This window comes from Sus scrofa, chromosome 9, assembly GCF_000003025.6.
Source record: "Sus scrofa isolate TJ Tabasco breed Duroc chromosome 9, Sscrofa11.1, whole genome shotgun sequence".
Lineage (NCBI taxonomy): Eukaryota > Metazoa > Chordata > Mammalia > Artiodactyla > Suidae > Sus > Sus scrofa.
In genome coordinates, this window is record NC_010451.4 from 111,476,691 (window position 1) to 111,501,687 (window position 24,997).

Here is a 24,997-nt window from a genome sequence, read left to right on the forward strand (position 1 = left end):
ATCGGTTACTGTCTTTTTAAATGAGGAGAATGTCAGTATTGCTTATTTTTGATTTGGTCGCACCTTACCTAATTCCATGAAAGATCTATATATAATATCATATAAGAGAAAGATTACATATAAGTGGAAACTACTCAAAAATTGGTTTTACCCTAGGGAATATTTTTATTGCTCTCAAGGTTATTCTAGTCCCAGAAAAAATACTTTTGAAAAAAATTATGATTTGTTACTAGCACATGGACAGTATCTGTGATTATCACCAGGTTTGTGGCTTGTTAGGAGCTTTCTGCATCCATTGGCACTTCTTAAGGAAATATAGGTTAGACTAGAAAACAATGAAGAGGTTTACAATGTTAATTTCATGTTTTATGATAAAAATTATAAATAAATGAAAGCAAAAAACAAACAAACAAATAAAACCCATGTCCTTTGCAAGGTTAAGCAATCTTGGATTAACCGTGGATTACCCTAGCAATTTTTATTTATCTAGACCAGGAACAGCAAACTCTGGACCTTGGGCAAAAAATCTGACCAATGCCTAGATTTGTTAAGTCCCAGATCTAAGAATGGTTTTTATGTTTTTAACGGTTGGAAACAATCAAAAGTACAATAAAATTGGATACATATGAAATTATAAGAGATTCAAATTTTAGCAACCATAAATAAATTATTACTGGAACACAGCCTCATTTATATATGTGTCCCCAGTGGCAGTGAGAATTGTGACAGAGACTAGCTCTCAAAGCTTAAAATATATATATACTTCCCAGCACTTTACCAAGATGTTTGCCCTGGTCTACATGGCACAGAATTGAACCCTTTCCACTAAAGACTTTCTTACTGTTTATTTTGAGTCATAAAGTAAATACGACTTTGGAGGTGAAAACTTACACTTAATGCATGTGAAATCTTTTTAATCATTATGATGGGACCTTTTCTTTTCAGACATTTAATATGTGGAAGCACTTAACTAGAAATTAGAAAGTTTTAGACAAATGGTATAAAAGAAATAGTTATGAAATGTTACTGAAATAAATTTTGACTTAAAATGGATTAAGTGACTGATACTCTAAAATTAAAAAAAATATTTTTAATATTTTAAGTTATATATTTAAGTGTGTATATATGTGGATTATATACATACACACACACATATATATATTTTACATATATACATAAACACATTTTTGTCCCCTACATACGCAAAGAATACATACATAAGAACACAGGCAGGACACATTAAATACTAGCTCCAGCCTCTGGTATAATTACAGTGCTAGTGCCTGAATCTCTACTCTGCTCCCTTGTGGCTACTTGGGGAATTACATTGTCCTTGCCTTAGTTTCTTCATTCTTGAAATGTGGAGGATAATAATTATAATAATAAACACCTACTTCAGAGAGTTGATCTAGAGAATAAATAAGGTACACAGAAAGCACATAGGGCAGAGAGCCCATATTAAGCACACAGAGCACTATTAAGCCCTGAACAATTTTAGTTAACAATGATTCTTCTGGTCGTTGTTGTGTTTTCTTTTCCCCACATCAGAAGGGTCTACAAATACAAGAAAACACCTTCAGGACATGTCATCTGTATGGTGAGTCCAGGAAAGAAATGAGTCCATTAACCTGAATATTTACTCAGTAAAAATATTTATGTGTGTCATGAATGCTACGGATGGTGTGGAAAGGACAACAGCTGCTAGATTTTCCCCTATCATCTTTAGCAATGTTGATTGCCCTGAAAATGTCTGCTAGTTAATCGAAGGAAACTTTTGTAACAAGGAAGGAGAAAAGAACTATGGACATTTTCCATGTTCTTTTAGGAGTTATGGCAATGAAAAAGTTTTACCTGTTCTTAGAACAAGATTGTTTTATCATTCATCTAAAAGTGCGGAGCATATAATAGTAAATTATAAAATTGTATTAGTAAGGTTTAGAAAAGTATGAGGACATACTAATAACCAAGCCCTACAGAATACAAAAATAATTTTTAAAAGTCATAAAATTTTGAAAATTTGAAAAAAAATGTTTGCAGAAATATATGGGGGAGGAGATGCTTTTTGGTGTTTTATTTCATTTATTCTGCTTTTGCGTATTTCACTATCTAGTGCTTCCATGTATGCATGTAATGTTGCATCTATCACATTCTCCTGCTGGATTAGATTTTGGCCAATGATGAATAATAAAATATGACTAAGTTGTAATGTATTAGATGACGAGCCATTATGAAGCTTGATTTATAAAACTCTTCAATATATAGCTGAATGATTATAGCAATTGTTTATAGACAATATTGTAATGACTATTTAGGGTAGAACTTGTCTTTGAATGATGAGTTTCCTATTCTTGATGAGCCTTCATTACTAGTGTATCTTTTCCCAAAATGTGTCTCTGCTGCAGTGTTGCTACTAACCTATACAGAAGCAAATAAACAGAGAGGCTTGAAATTGCTTTCCTTGCAAATGGTACTTGTAAGGCTATCACTTGCAGTTGCCCATGAACCTGACTGGAAAACAGCTCCCTACACTAATGTAAAACTTTCTCTAAATGATAAGAGCAGTATACTGTGCCTAACTGTTTGTGCAAACAGCATGCTTTGTATTGAACACCTGCTTTTCTTCTGGGGGACTGAATCTGTTATTTGCTGGATAGAAGGTGCCTACTAACCCAGCATAAATATCTTTGACTTCTAGTCTCAGCCAGCTTCCCTAGTAGATGACTTTTCTCTTGTGTTGCCACAATACGCTGCTGGAGGACTTAAGTGCCTTCTGTGTGATTCCAGTAGGAGAAGATTCTTGGAAGCCGCCACCCAGTGTTCTCTGGATTTCACCTTACCTGTGTTTTCTCTCTGTTGATTTTCTTTGGACTCTTTTGCAGCAGTGAATCACAACCATGAGTATGACTACATGCTGAGTCCTGTGAGTCTTGGTGAATCAGATAAACTGAGGGAGGAACATGAGGGGGAGTCTGGAGCTCCCCCACAATACCCAACTTAACAGTGCTGAAAATCTGGTGGGGACGAATCCCAGAAGAGTTGTTTTATAATTCTAGATAAACTTTGAAATTGAGTTTACGTTTATCACCACAGATTGGGAGCACATGATGAAAATTTCTTGAAGGAAATACAAAAGGTGTTAACAGTCACTGAATATTCTGAGCTATTCAGAAATGCTGCAGTGATGTATTTAATAGTTGTATTATCTAAGTTTAATGTTAGGTCTGTGTGAGCTTAAGGCCGGTGCACCAACCGTTATGCTGTACAAATTCTCCTTAAAAAATCAGAGAGAAGAGTTGCCTTCTGTTTGTTCTAAATATGTTGTGATAAGTGTTTATGGATTTAAGTGCTGCCGAGCATAATGACAACTCAGTGTGCAGAAAGGTCATGCCCAAGAGAACTGTACAGACATAAGGCAGCTGATAAGTATGGCCCAGAGCATTTGCATAAATTTTTGTCACCTCCTCATATGGGTCACTGTCACGCATTTTCCAACTTGACAGGTTACATATTGGGTGGTTGCCAAATGATTAGAACACAGCTATCCTGGATTTATAAGGGAAGTGCTCAAAATGGGAGAGGGAGGTCTCTCCCTTCAGCCTTTGTTCCTTTAGACATTTGCATCTAAAACTTCTGCATTTTCCTTCATGACTTTCGACCCCACAATTTTCCCCATGGAGTTAACTAATAATGATATAACCATTCGTCATCAATGCTTGTAGGCAAAGACCATACTATTCATTTTCTAGAAAAAAATAAATATAAGCAAAGTAGCTAAGGAAGCAAGAGAAGAATCTATTTACAGAGTTTTGTCTCTCCTGTAATATAACATGCACTAAATATTTAAAGAGGCAGGGTTCAAAACAGCAATTCATATATAGCTGTTGTTCCCTCCCAAGAGAGAATAAAGAAAAAGTGAAAATGTCAACTGTAACAAGAAAAGTTATCCTAGGAGCTCCTGTTGTGGCTCAGTGGGTTAAGAACCTCACTAGTATCCATGGGGATGCAGGTTTGATCCATGGCCTCGCTCAATGGGTTAAGGATCCGGCGTTGTTGCAAGCCACAGTGTTTGTTGTAGACACAGCTCAGATCCTGCATGGCTGTGATAGGCTGGCAGGAGAAGCTCTAATTTGACCCCTTTCCTGAGAACCTCCATATGCCAAGGGTGCAGCCCTAGAAAGAAAAAAGAAAAAAAAAGTTGTCCTAGAGATGAAAGACTCAAAGGAAAGGATATAAAAGGAGAATGGAAAGTATATATTAAAAGGTTTTAGCTACAAGTATTAAATAACCAACATTAGATAAGTTTTGAAGAAAGCTAAAAAAATAATTCTGGTGGTCCGTAGAAGTATTTTCTTCATAGAAAATACAGAGAGTTAAAAGACAAAAAAAAATTCTCAAGTGACTTTGATTTGTGTTCCATCCCTTTTATCTTATGATAAACTACATATAATACAGATAAGGTATGTTTTAAGAAATTAGTTAAGATGTGAATAGATCAACCTTTTTTTTTTTAGTGGTTATAGTATGGCTAGCAAAAAATCATACTAATAGATATTTTGTGTTATATATTACCAGGCAATTTAATCTTATAAACTGTCTTGCCAAAAGCATTTGTTAGAGAGCCTCTCAGAAAGAAAAGCGTCAAATGGGAAAATAAAGCATGGTTTTTCAGGTAACACAGAGAAAGATTTCAGGGGTACAGTAAGGGCAAAGAGCATAACAAACTCCACTTTGAGGGTAAAGAATAATGCCTGGAAACAAAATTGTGACTCACTTCACATGCTGTACACAAGAATGAAAAGATGATATATAAGAATGTTCATTACAATATTGTCTGTAATAACGAACATCATATAAAATTTTCTCCATAGCAAAATCATACATTGATATCACTGCCATTGAAAAGTATGGGGTAGACTTTTGTGTGCCATTATGAAAATATTTTAAAATGTACACTTTTTCTATATAGAAAGGCATACTATATTTTAAAAAACCTATCTATCACCCAGCTATATTGGTGTATAAACACACAAACACACACACTCATTTATGTGAGTGTATAACTGAGAAATTTCAGAGACGATACAAAATAAATTGATGATACATAAAACCAATGATTCTTTGGAAAGAGACTGGGTGTGTGGAGAACTCACTATACTTTTTCTTGTAAACATGTTTTAAGACTCCTATGGTTCTAGATACATTTTATATCTATATTTTTTGCTTTGACTTTTACTGCACAAGTGACTTACAGTATTTTCAAAAATTTTTTAAATTGTTCATGATTTAAAAATTATGAATATTTAGATCATTAACTATTTTTCCTTTATTTTATTTTATTTATTTCTATTTTTTGAGGGCCATACCTGTGTATATGGAAGTTCTCAGGCTAGGGGTTGAATCAGAGCTACTGCAGCTGCCAGCCTATACCACAGCCACAGCAATGAAGGATCCAAGCCACATCTGTGAACTCTACCGCAGCTCACAGCAACGTTGGCTCCTTAACCCACTGAGCAAGGCCAGGGATCGAACGCACATCCTCATGGATACTAGATGGGTTTGTTACCACTGAGCCACAATGGAAACTCCATTAACTATTTAAATGACTCAAAATATTGACAGGAATAGTATTTAAATGACTATTTAAAATAATTAGGTGATTAATTTCTGAATACTATAACTGACCTACATTTTTCACCTGCTGTAAAATTCAATCTCAATTTCAAATTAATTGTGTTTTTCATGAAACCTTCCGTATGTGTACATTTTATTATCATTCTCAATGATTACTATAACATATAATCATATAATGGATTAGAAGCTAATTAAGCAAGAACCACAAAATATTTGCTTACATTTTCACATCTAGTAGTATTAACAATATAATTCATTGCCAACTTTTGCTATCAGGATAGCTTATTCTATTTCTATGTGAATAACATATTGTACTTACTTGGGAGAGGAGAAATATGGCCCACGTCAAAATAGATTCTATTAGAAGATTTCGTCGTTTTAGGAGCAGACCTAACAAATGGCCAACCTGAAAGTATTTCTATGAAACAAAATTCTTTTTCTAATTTTTACTCTTCTTGACATGATGGCTTTTTCTACTGTATACCTGTTTTGCATTTTATGTTGTCAATGCAATTATTCTAATATTAATAAGTCTAAGATTCTAACATCATGAATAAATTTCATGGTTTTGAACCACTGTAAAATGGACCAGGCACTTTTAAAAGCTCCCTATCAATAGGAAGATTCAATGGGAAAAGGAATTGTCATAAGGATTGTTGTGGAGGAAATTTCTGTTTAGGGTGGGAAAGTTGAACAACTAAGTTTCTACCCAACTATAAAGTATTCTGTTTGCAAACATATTTTAGTTCATTAGTTTGTTTTTCAAAAGAATGTATATTGCCAAAAAACTCTTATTAAATATATTTTCACCTCAGTAATGGAATATTAAACATCAAATTGAGAAAAATTATCTCGCCTTTTTAATACAAATTCATTATTGCATCTCTCTGCAGTGATCTAGTAAAGATGGATAAGACCGAGAGGAAAAGACATTTCAGAGAAGAAAATAAGCAGGTAAGATGTGGACTTTGTTCATTAAAAGAGACACTTGCAAAGACAAATTAGGTCCCTGACATTAATTCCTTCTGAAGTCAAAAGACAAGTTCATTCAGGACCCTCAAGCTTGAAGGTGAGATTCCAACAGCTGAGCTCTACACAAATTGCCTGGGCTTTTTTCACCAAATAAAAGCTAGTTATGGAAACTGGAAAAAAGAAGTAATCTTTCAAGTCTCTATAGGCCCTTTAAATCACAGAATCATAGAATTTCAACAGAACTTGGGTCATGAAGTGTCAGTTGACTTGGAGACTGAATTCAACTGTAAGGTCAATCATTCAATCAATCTTGTCCATGTAATTAAGCCCCAGTAAACACTCTGAGCATCTAGTTCAGATGAGCAACCATGGTTGGCACTACTTGGCATCTTGTCACACATGACAGCTAGCAGCCATACCAGGCATGACTCAATGGGGAAAGGAGGACCAGATGCTCTGTGTTAGGACTCCTCCAGATTCTGCCCTTTGTGTCTCTTCCCTTGACTGATTTTATTCTATATCGTTTCACTACAATATGTCATAATCATGAGTGTCATAAACTTTCTGCAAGTTCCTTGTGCCCTTCTAGTAAATGATTGAAACTGAGGGTTGTTTTGGGACTCCTTACCTAACACTTGCAGATGGTGTCAGAGGTCAGGACAGTTTTTATAGGAACTGTTCCCTCAAATCTTAGTATGGCTAACTTTGTAACCAACTTAAATAGTCAAGTATTACATTTAGAATGGATAATCACCTGCTGTACAGCACAGGGAACTTTATCCAGTCTCTTGTGATAGAACATGATGGAAGATAAAATGAAAAGAATGTGTGTGTGTATACAGAGTATGTATATGTATATGTATACTGTATGTATGTATGTGTGCATATATATGTAATGTATGTGTGTGTGTATATATATATATATATATATATATATATATATACTTTGTAAATCAACTATAATTAAAATTTTTTTAAAAAGTTAAATTGCTTTATTTTGGAAGTGAGGAAATGAAGTTATAAGAGTAAACACTCCCTAAAAAAGAAGGTGTGATTAATAATTCTGTGTCAACTGGGCTAGACCACATACCCAGATATTTGATCACATAATATTCAGAGGTTCCTAGGAAGGTATTTTAGATGAGATTAACATTTAACAGTAGACTCTGAATAAAACAAATGACCTCTGATAATGGGTAGGCCCCATCCAATCAGTTGAAGATCTTGTTAGAAAAAAAATGAACTCCTCCAAGAAAAGGAATTTTGTCAGCAGGCTGCCTTTGGGCTGAAACTGTAATATCAACTTTCCCCTTTTCTCCTGCCTCCTGGCCTATCCTGCATATTTTGGACTCAGCAGTCTCAAATCATGTGAAACAATTCTTTAAAATGATTCTTCACCCTTCCTCCCACTACAGGCCTCCCTCCCTCTCTATGTGCACACGCGCGCGCACACACACACACACACACACACACACACACATATACATACACACACTTCCTACTGGTTGTGTTTCTCTGGAAAACCCTGATTAATACCATGCACTCAATTTCTACATATAAAAAGCACTAGTAGGCACTCTAAAGTTTGGAGATCTGAGAGCTAGGAAATCCCAAATGATAAAATGAAATTGATTGTAATGATATTTTCTAAGTGCTTTCTTACAACCTACAACTTAACAGAGTTTGTAAAACACTAAAGCCATATGTCATGGAATAATTACAATTTATTTAAAATCCTTATTTTTTTTTCTTTTGGCAACACCTACAGCATGCAGAAATTCTCTAGCTAGGGATCAAACCCACATCACAGCAGCAATCTGAGCCACAGCTATGACAAAGCTGGATCCTTAACCCACTGAGCCACCAGGGATCTCCAAAGTCCTCTTATATGGAATATTATTGATGTAGTTTGGCAAGAATCTAAATGAAGACTAACACAATAAGATAAAAAGGGAAGTTAAAATCAACACAAAGGAAAAAGTGCTGACAACTTCTTCATTTTTCCTTTCCCATATAGCTACAAATATTTCTTGAAATGCCTTTGTGCTACAAGAATCTATGAAACAGTTATTTGACAGACCTCAACTTCCTCTTCCTCACACCATTACAGAGGATGGCCCAGAGGAAAACAATTCTGTCAATGAAAAACTCTTTTTATAAATAACATTTCACAGACTTTATATGTTTTTATACAATATATCAGAGGTTCTTACACACTGGCTTCATTAATAAGCTTTCTTGGTAACACAGTTCAACCCACAACTATTAACAATATCTTAACAATGATAACAATTCAACCATCACAATCTTATGGAGGACAGAATATTATATTATTTCCTAAAACATTAGTTTTCTTCAAATTGCATATAAGGTGAAGAAAGATACTGAAGAAGGATTTTCATTGTATGTTTTATAATATTTGTGTACATTGTAATAAATATATTTACTATATTATGTATATGATATATATCTATACATATATATAGGTATGAACTATTTACCTACTTTAAAAAATAATAGGCAAAAAGTTGCAAACTACTATATTTTCTAATCAGATTTCTGCCAAAAAGATCCCAGGAAGTTGTTTATACAACTATTTAGAATATGAATAGAAAAATGCAAAAACAACTGTTGGTAGTAATTACCTCTGGGGAGGGAAACTTAAGTTGTAAAAGAAGCTTACAGGGATTTAGGCTTTTAATTTTCTCCCTTTTCTACTTAAAACATGTTTATGATTTCATTTTATGATTGAAAAAATTCTTTCAGAGACCCCCCACTAGTATTCTTTAAGGGAGTCCAGATAAGTGCTGGGATGTGTCCTGCAACTTAAGGGTCTCCTGCGGAGTGAAACAGTCATGCAAGTCAGAGCCTCTGAGGGGAGCCCCTGAGATCATCCACCTGCACACTGAGCTCAGGGCTTTGGGCTCTCTCTGGCTGAAACTGGTGATTTTAACTCTTTCATTCTGTAAAAGAGGCAAGTCACATATTTTAATTCCCTTTCCCAAAGGAGGAAGGATGTCTGAGAACTCAAAAGAGGAGGAAAAGTGGGGTTAAATCTGCATCCATCTGTCCACCTGTTTCCAGGACATCATGGTTCTTGTTTGTGCCTTTTTCTCTCCCTCCCTCCCCCACTAGAAGATACAACTTCCAGAACAGCATCCGGTGCCTCTTTCTCAACCACTGCATCTCTCAGCCTTGGGCAATACCTGCTGCCTAATACATCCAATGTATCTGTGTGGAATAAATGAATCAATGAATGAGAACTTCTAGCAAAGGCGCTTATGATTTATCAGACCAGAATGGCCTTATATCTACTAAATAATCACATTGTATATATACATAACTTTGTACAACTTATATTTTAAATTTCCTCTTGAAACTACCTCTAAATTCCAGATCTCACTTTTAACTAATAATGAATTTAAATACATATCTATGTAAACATATATACACATATATTTTCACAACACCAAAACACACACAATTTTAAAATTATGGAGTTAAAGAAAGATGATTAAAGATAATCTCAGTTTAAGTTGCTAATATCGCCCCACCTCGACCCCCCCCAAAAAAAAGATAACTCAAATAACTCCAATGGTAAGTAAACAACCCATATTGGACATAAGACAAAATGTAAAGTTGTCTTCATGTTTAACTTGGGTCTGCTTTAGAAGTCTGCCTTAAGCACAAATGGTAGCATAAACTTGCTGTTTTTGAGAGCTCTTCTTACCAGAGAGGCACTTAGCATGCAAATCTGTAACATAAATTTAGTTCACAAACGGCATTGCAGAATGATTGCTGCTACATCTTATTCTCTAGTCACAATAGATGTGAAAAAGATAACTAGTTAGTGAAATAACTATAATTCAAGTAGAAAACTGACATAAAGTCCCATAAGCTTCTCCAAGGAGCTTTACTTTTTGACAGAACAGAGTTCTTTACGCAGATATATCTTTTGGTTCCATGACAGTTTTACTAGAATAAAGGATGGACAAGATTTAAAGTGCCTTAGGGTAGTTAAATATGAGTAGATAGAGTTAAGGATTCTTTCTCTCTTGCAGTCCCCTAGTTCTCATCAACTGTCAAACTTACATATGAGAGTGAGTCCAATGCATAGCATTTTAGGATAAAATCCAAGTTATCCTGATGTAGCTTTTCATAAGATCAGGGAATGGAATGTCACATAATATTTAAGAAAAAAACTTCTCTCTCAGTGCATTCTGTGAGTTGCAATTTAGTGTATCATTTCTTAGTGCATAGGTGCTATGTATTTTAAAGAGACAAAGACATCAGGCAACTGATTGATCCTTGTCTTCATTTCAAAAATATAAGTGGAAGATCAAATACAATCAGAACTTAAACAGGTAGTATCTGCAATACAGTAGAAAGACAGGCATTTCTGAACAAAAGGAACTCTGATAAACAGAGACAAAACCAGCCATAGGAGGATAACACAAAGTTTCATGAAATTTTATCCCCTCATAAAATAAGTTGAATGGCTACAGAGGAGTTTTTGTTTTGTTTTGTCTCTTTGTTTTTTAAGATAATAAGTTACATAGAAATCCCTGTAATTAACTTAGAAATAACGTGTATACACATGACATTATGGCGTTCACCACAGCCACAGCAACATGGGATCTAAGCCATGTCTGTGACCTACACCACAGCTCATGGCAATGCCAGATCCCTGACCCACTGAATGAGGCCAGGGATTGAAGCAGCATCCTCATGGATACTAGTCAGATTTGTTTGCACTGCAACATAATGGGAACTCCCGATATGCATTATTTTCATCTGAAAGATAGTTTATTTTGAATTCATAATAAATAAGAACAATTTAGTTTTACAGTTTGAGAGAATTTTCCAGAATTCTAGATATATAAATATAATTTGTAGTTTTTCTCTTTTACTAAATTATGGGAAAAAATACTAAAATGAGAAATAACAGAAATCCTTGGTCGCAAAAATTAGTTTTATATAGTTTTCTAAACCTATAAGGAAAATAAGATGTAAAAGATCTTCCTGTGACTCTAAAGGGGCATTGTCTTGATTACAGGGACATTAAACCATGTGGGTCAAATACAACAGGTACATTTAGTGGAAATCAGAATGAGTTACATTAAGGTAACAGCTACAGTTTTCAAAGAGTTCATTAAACATTACATTTAATTTTACTGGATGTAATATTTTATAAGTGCAAATAAAGAAATTTTACTTAAAGTGTACCTATCCAATTATTTTGAAGTAAAAACACAAGGTGCTTGAAACTGATTCCTATTAATGTAAGAAAACAATATATTGGAATTGAGTACATTTGAAGTTGGAAATACCCGAGAAACACAAATAAGAATTAATTTGAAAATCCACCACTCTTCCTTCCGTGAAGCGTTCATTTTTTTCTAAAGCTGACTGCTCACCAGAGCAGTTAATTTCTTCGTGGATTCTGGTGCTTTGCTCCTTATGAACTGAAGCTGTCAATTGTGATTTTTCCACTTGAAGTTCTGTTACAAACTAACATGCTTCGCTGGGCACATAGAACTTACAATATAACCAGACCACATTCTATGCTTTGCTGCCAAGGGGCTCCTCCTAACTTACTTCTGCAAGTAGCAGTCATTACAGAATACTCTCCAATATTTCCACATACTGCTTCTTTCTTCCTCTCTCTTCCTTCAAAAGAAATGATATCTATTTTCTTTCACTTTAAATTTTATTTACGAAAAAAAGTAGAATGGAAAGCCTCTATTAATCTGTTCTCGAAAATTGGGAAAGGATATTTTCTTCAGCATATTGCTGATATTCCACCAGAACAAAGCTTTTAAAACATCCTTCTCTGAAGGAAGGGGACCAGCCCCTCCAGCCGCTGTCCAGCTCCCAGGTGCTGAAGAGTGTTTTCCCCAATCTTGTGGCTGTATCCCAGAGCCCTCCTACTTTCAAATCCAGCCCTTTTGCCTAAAACCCTCAGAAACCATAGCCATCTCGCTCCTTCCAAACCCCCTTCAGTTATTCCTTACTGATCTATGGGGTGGTACCTCAAATGTCAACAAAGTGAGGACAGGAAACTGGTGAATGAGGCTCAGGGGTGAGACAATGGCAGGTGCTGGGATGGTCAGCTTCCAGATGATGGTGTTGTGGGGAGAATATAGGTCCCATCTTGACAGAGCCTCTGATTTCTCAAGAGGAGGCACAGTCTCTGGATACTTATGAAAAGTTTCTTGGTGTTTCGAAGCAAACACACAGCTATTTCTAATATTCCATGGGCTAGATAAAACAGTTCTGTCGAAAGCAGCCATTCTGCCCCTTTTCTGTTTACTCATTTCTGTCCCATTCTAACCACAAAAACCTAATTATAGGAATGAGATCACTAAGCAATTGAAACTAACTCCTGACTTATGTTCTCCTGAACTCACATCATGCCTTACCTAGCCAGTCAATTCTTTTCTTAGACAAAGAGAAGCAAAAAGAAAGAATTAAGCAGTTAAAGAATGACTAGCCCTCTACCCTCAACAGCCCCCTAAGGAACCCTGCAAACACAATAATATCTGAAGAGAGTGTCGGCCAATCTGCACGCAATGGAGATTAATGCAAATCTAACCTCAGTGATTCACTGAGGTTCTTCCTCCCATGTTTTCCCTTTAAAAACTCATGGTTGAGCAGAACCTTCAGAGTTGGTCTCAGAACATGAGTCCCCACCTTCTCCCAGATTGCTGGCTTTCCTGATTAAACTCACATCTCCTTTATACTGACACTTGCCTCTCAAATTATTGGCTTTTGAGCAGCGAACAGCCAAACCTGAGTTTGGTGACACTATGATCCAAATCTGAGCAGTGAGATGGCAGAGTCTACCCCCCCACACACACACACATAATTTCTTCAAATTCTTAAACATTTAAGAACACTGCTTCATACCTAGTTGATAACCATTAAGAATTTATATTACTATGTATACATGTATGTACACATAGAAGTGTATACAGTTAGCCCTTGTGCTGCAAATATTAACACTGAAAGAAACATAAAGGCAGGCAAGTTTGGCAGTTAATTACAGAGCTAGTGTGCCTGTTTTTTTTTTTTATGAAAAAAGAAAAACAAAAAAACCCCTAAGTTTTGTGTATCCAAACAACTTGACAGACTGTAGAAGCTGCAGAATATCTGGTCTTGGAGGTCGCTAATGTTTCACTGAGGCTGACAGAGGTGAGAACTGCTACACACACACACACACACACACACACACACCTTATAAGCTCCAAAAGTCGAAAGTACCCTTCCCACCCCACCCCACCCCCTGCAGCCTTGGAGAAAAGTCTGAGTGTAATTTATCAGAGTAAATAAGTCTCTTATGCAATGGAGATGCAGAAAGGGCAAGATAAGAACAACAAAAAAATGTTAAGATGTGACCAGATGAGATCACCCAAAGAAGAAGCTGTGAAATTCTTTCAAGATATTTTCAACCTGCACAGCTGATCTAGAGCTTTGTTTACCATGTTCTTTCCCCACAAATAGAAAATAACCTGCCCCCAACAATGTGTAATGAGTCTTTATTCAGCTTCTTATTTCCCTTTGCTCAGAAAGACTGAAGTTTCTGTCCTTATTTCTCTTTCGGGAGTGGAGAAATGCACAAGAGCACCTCTCCACCAAATTCCAAGTGGAAAACACAACCGGATGAAGGGGATACGGTAATTCTAAACAGCACGAAGCAATTGTCCCCATATGAGCTCAGGCCCTCTCAGTTCATAATGTCACAGCACAGTAACTTTTGATTATTTTCTTACCTGAATCTTTCTCATGTATTAGGTAAGAATGAATTATAACCAGTCTGAGGCCCTTTTCACTCTATACACAAGAAAAGTCCTTTTTCTTCACCACGATATGACTATATTTTGCTGTTTTCATTACTTCAATGAAAATTGCTTTCTTTTTGTGTTTTCTGTCTACAACCCAGCCTGCGTAACTATAATAACCTGATTAGTCAAAAACCAGCTGTGTTTTGTGGCACATCCAAGCTGAAGGGCCTCCCCTTTCTTATGGGTCAGGATCTAAAAGCTAGTCTCTTTGACTATAAAGAGAAAATGTACTTATTTCCATGAGGCACAGATGAAAGTATGGCATTCAATCCCAGGATTTTAGGTTTCCTCTATGACTAAGCTAAAATCCTTCACCTTCAGTTTTCAGATTTCACAGTAATATTTGAGGAGCTACAGAAAATTCACCAGCTTCATAAACTAGCAAAACTGACTTCTATGTCAGCTGGCTATAACTAGTCGATTAATTCTAATCACAGGGACTTACAGCTCCGCCTCACAGATTAGGCACTATTGCCTTCATATGCAACTAAAAGAAATTGCTGCACTAACTTTAAACTTCAACAGCACCCATCTTCCACACTTTGGAGGGAAGAATAAATCTCACAAATGGTGGAATGAACACATGACTGAAGTGGGCATTATTCACAGAGGAAAGGCAGTCGCCTATGTGCCCTGAAGAAATCTAATCTAAGTCTTGTCTAGATTCTTGGTCCTGATTTGACTGAATCAAACAAGGAATATCTCTTCCTGACACTCTTCCCCCAGTCTTTAGCTCCCAATTGACAGAGGAATAACAAAGCACTTGCACAAATCTAATCATTATTTCACTGGAACATCTTCACAGGCCTGGGACGCACCAGCATTTTCTGATTTGCAGATGAGAAGACTGTAGCTGTGACATGAATAGTGCCTTTAAGACGTTCAACTTGGCTGGCTGGGCCCAGGCTCCTGGTCAGCTTAAACTATCCTACCTAGCACCAGGTGGAAGGTGGCTGCTTTGTGCTTCTCTCCCCCCGCTTCAACAAACTTCAAAATAACAATTCTAGGATTATTCAAAATAACTGTGTAAGATGACAGGTTAATCTACTGAAAGCTGACTTCATACCACACCACCTGTGGACTGAAGAAAAAAAAAAAGTACCACATGAGAGTTGTGAGTTAAGTTTTATTTGGGGCAAAATGAAGATGATAGGCTGGGAAGCAGTATCAGATAGTACTTAGAAACAACTCCAAAGAAGCTGGGGAGAGTCAGTATATATATGTGATTTTGATCAACAGGGAGGTACATGCAACCAAGCATATATTTTGCCAAAGATCACTGCTAGTCTCATGAAGGTTACTGCTAGTCAGAAGGAGCAGATGTCACCATGAAGGATTTTACCGCTTTTCTAGATATGAAGGGATGCAGGAATTGGGCTCATAAAATCTTCTCCTGAAAATATTTAACTATCTGAAGACCTGTTCTGCTAGTTTTCCCAGAGCACAGAGTGCCTCCCTCCTGATCTCCACCCTGAGCTCTTTCAGAGGGTGTTGAGAATCAGCAGCTGCAGTGGCTCATCATTTAATCCTTGAAGAGGTAGACGGCAAGTGCCAATCTCCAGTTAGCAACCTTCTATATTGGACAATTTATAACTTTTATTCATGGGAAAAGTTGTGAATCTGGGTACAACATGACTAAAACTACAATAATTACTTTTGCAAAAGTTAGTATCTTACAGATAACTTAAAGGGCTTGTTGGAGTGCCAATCATATTCACTTACAGATTAATAAGGTTTGCATCTGTTCCTCTAAGGGCAGAGGTAAGCAAACTCTTTTTTAAAAAACAATTTTTTCTTTACAGTTGCACCTGTGGCATAGGAATGATATGGAAGTTCCTGGGCCAAGGACTGAATGAGCCACAAATGTGGCAACACCAAATCCTTTAATCCATTGCACTGGCAGGGGATCAAACCCATGCCTCCTCAGCAACACAAGCAGCTGCAGTCAGATTCCTGACCCACTGTGTCACAGTGGGAACTTCAGAGGTAAGCAATCTCTTTCTAGAATTAGCCAGATAGTAAATATTTGAGGTTTTGTTGCCTGTAAAGTCTCTGTCACAACTACTCAACTGTCTCTGTAGCATGAAAGCAGCCACAGACAACAGCAGGCAAAGGGATGTGGCTGTGCCCCACTAACAGTTTATCCACAAAAACAGGCAGCTAGAAGGGCTGGGCTCACTGGCAGTCGTGCCTCCCTTAGAGAATGGCATTTGTGAGGACATCGCAGTCACTCTGAATATTTAGCTTAAAGAAAATATGGAAAGGTCCAGAGAATAGACAAAAGATAAAAAAGCAAGGGCAGCAGGAATGAACATTTCCATGGGAACATGAAGTAACCTTGATCCTTGGGTCCCTTCTAGCTCTAATATTACAGACTCCTTGGGAGAAATGCAGGATCCTCACAGAGAGACAGAGTCAGAAGGACATGGAAAGTCATTTCATACCGGCTCTTGCCCGCTTTTGCTATCACTGGGACTTTGAAATGTTAAGTGTCAAGTCTTGTTGCATTACTATTTCTGCTCTTTCATCCTGATCCGGGTAACTGCCTAAGAGTGGTTCTTGCAGAAGAAGATTGTATGTCTATGAACTAGGAGTGAGATATCGTAGAAGGAGGTCAGAAAGCCTTTGGGCAGGCAGACACAGTGATGAATTTTAAATAAAGCAGAATATTACTTCCGGGAAGAAATGAAAATCAAGAAAACTAACAAATCTAACATTTGATCATTCAAATCATGACTCAGTTTTGTGTTAGATATTTTATATATCACATTGACATATCTGATATTTAAAAGACAAGATATCTGAAAAGTCTAATTAGTAGGATATTTTCTATTTACTTCTTGAATAATTTAATCAAGTGTTTATCCATGATATATGGATTATGCTGCCAACTATTAAATATTTCTGTTTTTAAAATTTACTCAGTTCTTACAAGATTATCTGAAAAAAACTGTTCAAGTTTTTTAAGTAATTTCAAGTAACTTGTTTTAAGCAATTGTTTTTAATCATAAATAAGACAATTATATTTGCTTCTCAAAACAACTGAATTCTTCAGATTTTTTTAGTAACGTATTTATTTTATGGAGAAAAATAGTTCCAAACTCAACCTTTTATAACCTTTTAAATTACTTCGTGAAATTTAATGGGATGGATTTGAAATTGGACTTAGCATCTTCAAATAGGGCTGTGATCTGCAATATACAGTCATACTTCATTTTATTATACAACACAGATACTGCATTATTTACAAATTGAAGGTTTATGGCCACTCTGAGTCAAGCAAGTCTATTGATACCATTTTTTCCATCAGCTTCTGCTCATTTTGTGTCTCTGTGTCGCATTTTGGTTAACTCACAATATTTTAAACTTTTTTTTATCATTATTTAACTATCGTGATCTGTGACCTTTGATGTTACTATTGAAAAAAGATTATGACTCACTAAAGTCTCAGATTATGCGTAATATTTTTTTGCAATAAAATATTTTCTAATTAAGGCATGTGCCTTTCTTTTAGACATAGTGCTACTGCACACTTAAAAGACTACAATACAGCATAAATATAACTTTTATATACTTGGAAAGCAAAAATTCCTGTGACTCACTATGCTAAATACTCACTTTATTGAGGTAGTCTGGGACAAAATCTGCATATGCGTCTGAGGTGTGCCTGTAATTTACTTATGATAAGTGATAAAATAGATGAATGATAACATACAGCATAAAATATGACCAAAATTCGTTTAAAAATAAAAAAATAAACACAACGGTTGAGCTTTCACAACTGTCACAAGGTTTAAATGTGATAATATATTCATATATATATATATATTATATAAATCATTTTGCTGCCCTACTGATGGATGAGGAAGCTGGGTTCAGAACATAAACCAGCCAACGGTGGCAGGTTCACTTGGGATGGATTTGAAATTGGACTTGACTGCAAGGATTCCCTCTTTCCTTGATTCTACTGTTTGTTTACCATTAAGGAGATTTACATATTTTCAAATTACTCCGTGTTGTTAATTTAAAGAGATCTCAATGGAATTCCTGCCATGGTGCAGTGGGTTAAGAATGCAGCAGCTCACGTTGCTGTGGAGGCATGGGTTTGATCCTAGCCCAGCAGTGGGTTAAAGTAACCAGCACTGCAGCAGCTGCAGTGTAGGTCACAGATGTGACTAAGATTCAATTCCTGGCCCGGGAACTTCCATATGCCATAGATGCAGCCATAAAAATAAAAATTAAAAAAAATTTAAAAAGAGATCTCTGTGATAGTTCTCATTCTTTTTTGAAGAATACAAGTGCTGGGTTTTGTGCACAAATGTTTGCAAATAGTTTCCTTTAGTAAATAATCCTTGATTAGAGGTGGGAAAAGGACTATTTTTATAAATGTATTCTGTCAACAGATAGTCTTTACAGGAGAAATGACCTACTTGTTTTTAAGGGTTAATTCTGTTTAAATAAAGCAATAGTATTCAATGTTTTCTCATTTTTTAGAAGACCTGCAAGACATTTTCTGTATATACTATTTAATGTTCAGTGACCATGCTACCCAGGTGAGCATTTTCTAGACTTAGATTATTTACATACTTTATTCCAAAATACATGACTTTTGTTGACAGTCTACAGAACTCTCAGTATACTTCACATCTTTAAACAAATCACAAAAAAGACTAAACTGATTTAAAGCGCTTATTCAAAGAAGTCACAGCTTTTTGAGCTTCTGGAAGAGTAAGAAGGAGATGATTATGAGGTAAATGAAGAACCCATGTCCATGGCTATCCCAGAAGCTTCCTGGAGATGGCTGCCTTTATGGACTTGCTGTACCAACTGAGCTCATTTTCCTGCAACTGTCTCCTCAAAGTCTCCCTTATAGCTAGAGCACCTCAAAATAATTTCACAGAATTGTAACTCACAACATGAACCACAGTGTACTTGAACAGAGTGGATTAAATATGTCAAGTCTTGACATACTTATGCTTTGAGTTGGTACATGGATGGATGCTTTTTCAATTTGGAGAAAACACAACAGCAACGACAGAGCCCCAGAGATACAATTATTTCATGAGGTGTATCATACTATACTTCTCTCTTCATATTTTCTTATTTCACCACATTTAAAGATTAAACTTTTTATACAAGATTCTATAGCACTTGAAATATTAAAATCAACTTTTTTGCTATGACTGAAAAAAATTGGTTTTTTCCTGATATTTTTATAATGAAAACTGCAGGCAATATTAGAAGTTTACAAACTTTATTCTGCGTCCATTGATTCTCGTCTACATCCCCTCCACACTACTGATATCCTCTGCCATTAGGTACCCAAGGCCCTCCTTTGCCACCCAACCTAGGCCTACAACAGGTCAAACTACCATTTCATCATCTAGCAATGTTTCTAGTTAGAAAGTAATCTATAAAAATAAGGTGTTTTTTCAAATATCTGTGACCTAGGTGATAAGCTGAAGAACATACACCACAATTTTAAGGACTTTTAGAATATTCTTTCACCTGGAAATTATGAACCACCATAACCTCTCTAGTTCCTCATATTCTATGCTTACACATCCTTCAGAACTTAGGATGCTAGCCCTGAACAATGACAGCAGTCTCTGGCTTTCCAGGAATCAGACACTAACACAAACGTTTATGCAACTTTGACTCATGAAAGTCCCATGAGGATGGCTCCCATCCCACCTGCTATGACACTATGCTTAAGTCCAACCCTAACACTCCCTTGATGTCCTGCATGTTCTCTTCCAGAAACTCCTGACTCTTTTAACTATGCACATCCATAAGTCACGTCTTTTATCCCAGCTTTTGAGACATTAAGATCCTAATTTCTTATGCTCTGCTTTTTGTAATTTTTTATTGTTTTAGTAAGCCAAATGGGAATAAAATACAAATCCAGTTTTTGTCATTGTCCTAGTTAGGAATATATTAAGAATGTTATTCTGGAGTTCTCGTCATGGTTCAGTGGTTAACGAATCCGACTAGGAACCATGAGGTTGCAGGTTCGACCCCTGGCCTTGCTCAGTGGGTTAACAATCCGGCGTTGCTGTGAGCTGTGGTGTAAGTTGCAGATGCAGCTCGGATCCCGTGTTGATGTGGCTCTGGCGTAGGCTGGGGGCTACAGCTCTGATTGGACCCCTAGCCTGGGAACCTCCATATGCCTCAGGAGCGGCCCTAGAAAAGGCAAAAAGACAAAAAGAAAAAAAAAAAAAAAGAATGTTATTCTCGCAGATAAATCTGCAACTGTTTTCTGAAGAGACATAATTCACATTTCATTTAAATGATTAATATGTCTAATGGATTAATACCTGCTCTTTTTTTCCCATTAAATCATATGTCTATTAAAAAAAACATAAGGAGGACTTTACGATAAAACTTTTTTATCAATAAATAGAATTTGGGGGTTTTGATTTTAAATGGCATTTGGCAAGCAGTACCTGATCAGTCCTATCTCAAGGAACAGAATATACTTAGGAAGAATCAGGAAATTTAAATAGCGAAGAATGGAAGGAAGGGAGGGAGGGAGGGAGAGAGGGGGAGAGGAGAAAAGAAGACAGACAAAACTTTAGAAGATGTCTTAATTAGGAAGCATTTTTCTAATTCTAATGTATAACTAAACATCCATGTAGCTCTGAACCTCCTGCCCACACTTTGAACTTGAGATTATCACTCAAGTGACACAGAGTATAATTTGTTCATTTAGGTTCATCTTAAAAAACTCTAGTTACTACCTCTTGAGAATAAACTCTCAGATGCTGAATTTCCAAATAGCGGAACCAACTGGTAAGTCACCATGTTCAGTCAAAGGTTCCTCATGAGGGGAGTTAACCAATCTCACTGCTGCTCATGCATTCCTGACTACTGTGTGCCCCTGACTGTCACAGTGACAAGAGGAGGTTATCTGGGAATTTCTCCCTTAGGTCAGATTATACTGAACCTCATTCTGCCTTGGTGAAGTTAAACATTTTACCAAACATGTTTAAATGTGATTTGTATAACTTAGATCTAAGCAGTAAGACAGTTTTGGTGAAAAAATCAGACATAAATCACTTAGACAAAAATAAACAAGTGAGACTACAAAGCTTCTCCATGGCAAAGGAAACCATTAGCACAATGAAAAGACAACCTATGGAATGGGAGTAAATATTTGCTAAAACATACCCAATAAGGGATTCATAGCCAAAATATGCAAGGACACCCTATAGCATAATAGCAAAAAAAGCAAATGACCCAATTTAATGATGGGTAAAGGAGCTGAACAGATATTTTTCTAAAGAAGACATACAAATGGCCAACAACTACATGAAACTTTTCAACATCACTGATCATCAGAGAAATGCACATCAAAACCACAGTGAGATATCACCTCACACCTGCAGAATGACTATTAGCAAAAAAGAGATAAATTCTGGCAAGAATATGCAGAAAATAAAACCCTTGTACACTGTAAGTGCAACGAATTTAACCACTACAGAAAACAGTATGGAAATTTTTCAAAAGATTAAAAATATGCCATATGATCCAGCAATCCCACTTTTAGGTATCTATACAAAGGAAACAAAATCACCTCGAGGAAATATTTGCTTTCCAATGTTCATAGCAGTATTATTCAAAATAGCCAAGTATGAAAACAGTCTAAATGCCTGACAGATGAATGGATACATATGATACATACACACAATGGAATATTATTCTGTCTTAAAAATGAAGGCAATTCTGTCATTTTCTAGGATGACCTAGAGGGTATTATGCTAAGTGAAATAAGTCAGACAGAGAAAAATAAAAACCACACAGTTTCACTCACATGAGGAATTAAAAACAAAAAACAAAAAACACGTTACACTCATAGAGAAAGTGTTTGCCAGAGAGAGAGGGGTTGGGGGGTAGGGAAGATAGAAGCAGATTGGTTGAACAAATTCCTCTCAGAGTCCTATTCAATCCATTCTGAATCTTTGCTTATAGCACATAATAATTTTTTTTTCTGAATTTCAAAAAATTCACTAACCTAAATGTATCTTATTTGTAACCTGTTTTTCTCAATAATTTTCTTTCTCCAGGCATAATTTCAGAAATTTACATAGAAAGATCACACATATATTTTTTCTTTAAATTCGACAACCTTGAAATAATTTAGAAATTATTCCATCCAGCCCATATTAAAACAAAGAGTAATTATAAGCTATACCATAATTTCTTTTTAAAAAGCTGATAACCGCATAAAATGCACTTATTTACAAATTTTTGAGTACTAACCTTGCTGAGCAAAGCAGGCAGGATCTCAGCCCCCATAGAGTTTATAGTCTCATAACATATGGTTGTTGGTGGTGTTTTTATTATTTGTTATCCTCACTACTGAGAGAAACTCAAGTTAACCGGATTAGAAATCAAAATAGAATTTTTACTGACTCACATAATCGCAGGTGGCTTCAGGGGAAACCGCAGTGTCCACCAGACCACCTCCACAAGTCTTCTCTCTCAGCTCTGCCTGCTGATTTCATCCACTCCTCCATAGGTCAGCTTCTTATAGCAAATAGTGGCTGTATTCCCTTTCCTCCAGCTCCAAAAATCTTAAGTCTCTGATATGCCAGATTGCATCATGTACTCAGACTTTGCTCAATGGGGCAAGGATTGAGCATCAAAAATCTCAATTAGGAACATTGTTGCAAAAAAAAAATGAAATTTATTCTCAAAACTTCTTAAGTGAACAGTCCAGTACTGTTAACTATAAGCAAATTTTCTGTACAGCCAATCCCTGGAAATATTTCATCTTGCAGAGCTGAGCCTTTATACTCAATGAACGGCAACTCATCTCCCCTTGCTCTCAACTCCTGGAAGCCACCTTTCTACTTTCTGTTTCTGGGTCTGACAATAAGGACTCATGCAGCCTTTGTCTTTCTGTGACTTTCACTTGGTTCAATTTACATGTTCAAAAACATCCCTTTGGCCATAGTAGGCAACTGGACTAGAGGAGGTTAAAGTGATGCGGAGGGATTGGTTAAGAAGTTCGTACAGTCATCCAGGTGAGAGATTGAGCTTGGATTTGGGAAACAACATTGAAAATGGAGCTGGAGATAATGCATCTGCTAAAAAAAAAAAAAAAAAAAAAAAAAAAACAAAAAAAAACACAACTCAGCAGAGTATGTGCCAGATTTACTCATTCCATCCCAAGCCGGGTGTGCTGTTCCAAGTCAAGCCCTGGAACCTGCGTCTGCCTATGGGCTACCGTCTTCTCCTCCCCAGTTTCCTTCCATCTAGTTCAATCCACAAATGTTGTAAAATACCGACTCCGCACGTAGTAAGAATCTTCAGGAGGAAAACAGACCAGGCCTCTTCAAAGAGTATTCCATTTTAATCTCATTAATTCCATGTTGTTCTTGAATTCAGTTGGAAATTGTGTTTTTCCTGCAGCAGAATTCCTGGAAAGTTACGACTGTCTTAATGAAGAGAGCAAGTCTTGATTCCACTACTGTTACTGAGCCAGACTCACTTTGCCTGACACAAAGGTAGCCAAAACACTGTGAGGTCTGCAGCAAAGAGGCTTTATTCACCAGGCAGCCCGGATAGGAGACAAGAAATCACAGATCCACCTCCCCAAAGGCAAGGAGCTGGGATACTTATGGGATAAAAAACAAAGAAGCCAGGCAGTTTGAGGTATGGGGAACGTGGGGAAAGGTGATTGGAAAAAGCTGTGGGAATCATGGTTCTGTGAAGGTGTAACTAAGTGAGCAGTCTCTGCGCGTTCAAAAATGGAGGCCTTGGCATGATAAGAAGGTGGAATTTTCAGCCCTCTGACTTCAAAAGGTCACGAAATAGACACTCATGCATGCCCGGATGACAAGGTCAGCCATCCTACCCAGTCTTAAACAGCTCAGCTTGAACTAGGCACAGATGACTCCAAGTTCCTGGAAAACAACTTTGGCAAACACACAGGATCCTACTGTTCAGGATCCATGCTGTTTGGACACGCAATTTTGTAGCAACAATTAAAACAATCATGATTAGGGAGTTCCCGTCGTGGCACAGTGGAAACAAAATCCTACTAGGAACCATGAGGTTGCAGGTTCGATCCCTAGCCTCTCTCAGTGGTTAAGGATCCAGCGTTGCTCTGAGCTGGGGTATAGGTTGCAGATGTGACTTGGATCTGGCGTTGCTGTGGCTATGGTGTAGGCTGGCAGCAACAGCTCCCATTAGACCCCTAGCCTGGGAACCTCCATATGCTGCGGGTTCAGCCCTAAAAGGACAAAATACAAAAAAAAAAAAAAAAAAAAAAAGACCATGATTAGTGAAGGCAGGTAACATGTGAAATAATTTGATTTTAATGATTACCCACAGCTGCACTCCTATGTTTGGGAAGAATTTTTGTAAGGTTTTACTTGGTCCAACAGTGTTCTTCACTATTGTCAAATTATTAGTAGAGCTTAGAGGATCTCAGTTTAAATTGTTCTTGTTTGGATTTTTATCACATGAAGGTTTTTGTTGCTGCTGGGTATCTTTGTCATTTTAAGATAACATCTATTTTCAAAAATAGAGTTCAGCTCATT

The 24,997-nt window shown here is 36.6% G+C and overlaps 1 protein-coding gene and 1 long non-coding RNA gene across 2 annotated transcripts in view; both read right to left on the reverse strand.

The window, feature by feature from the left end:
- The window catches only part of LOC110262253, a 41,580-nt gene extending 17,003 nt beyond the window's left edge, over positions 1 to 24,577 (reverse strand). The window contains exon 1 of the long non-coding RNA XR_002347085.1: positions 22,867 to 24,577. This is a non-coding gene — a long non-coding RNA (uncharacterized LOC110262253). The remainder of the gene's footprint in view (positions 1 to 22,866) is intronic.
- The window catches only part of CNTNAP2 (contactin associated protein-like 2), a 2,040,635-nt gene that overhangs the window by 1,736,181 nt on the left and 279,457 nt on the right, over positions 1 to 24,997 (reverse strand).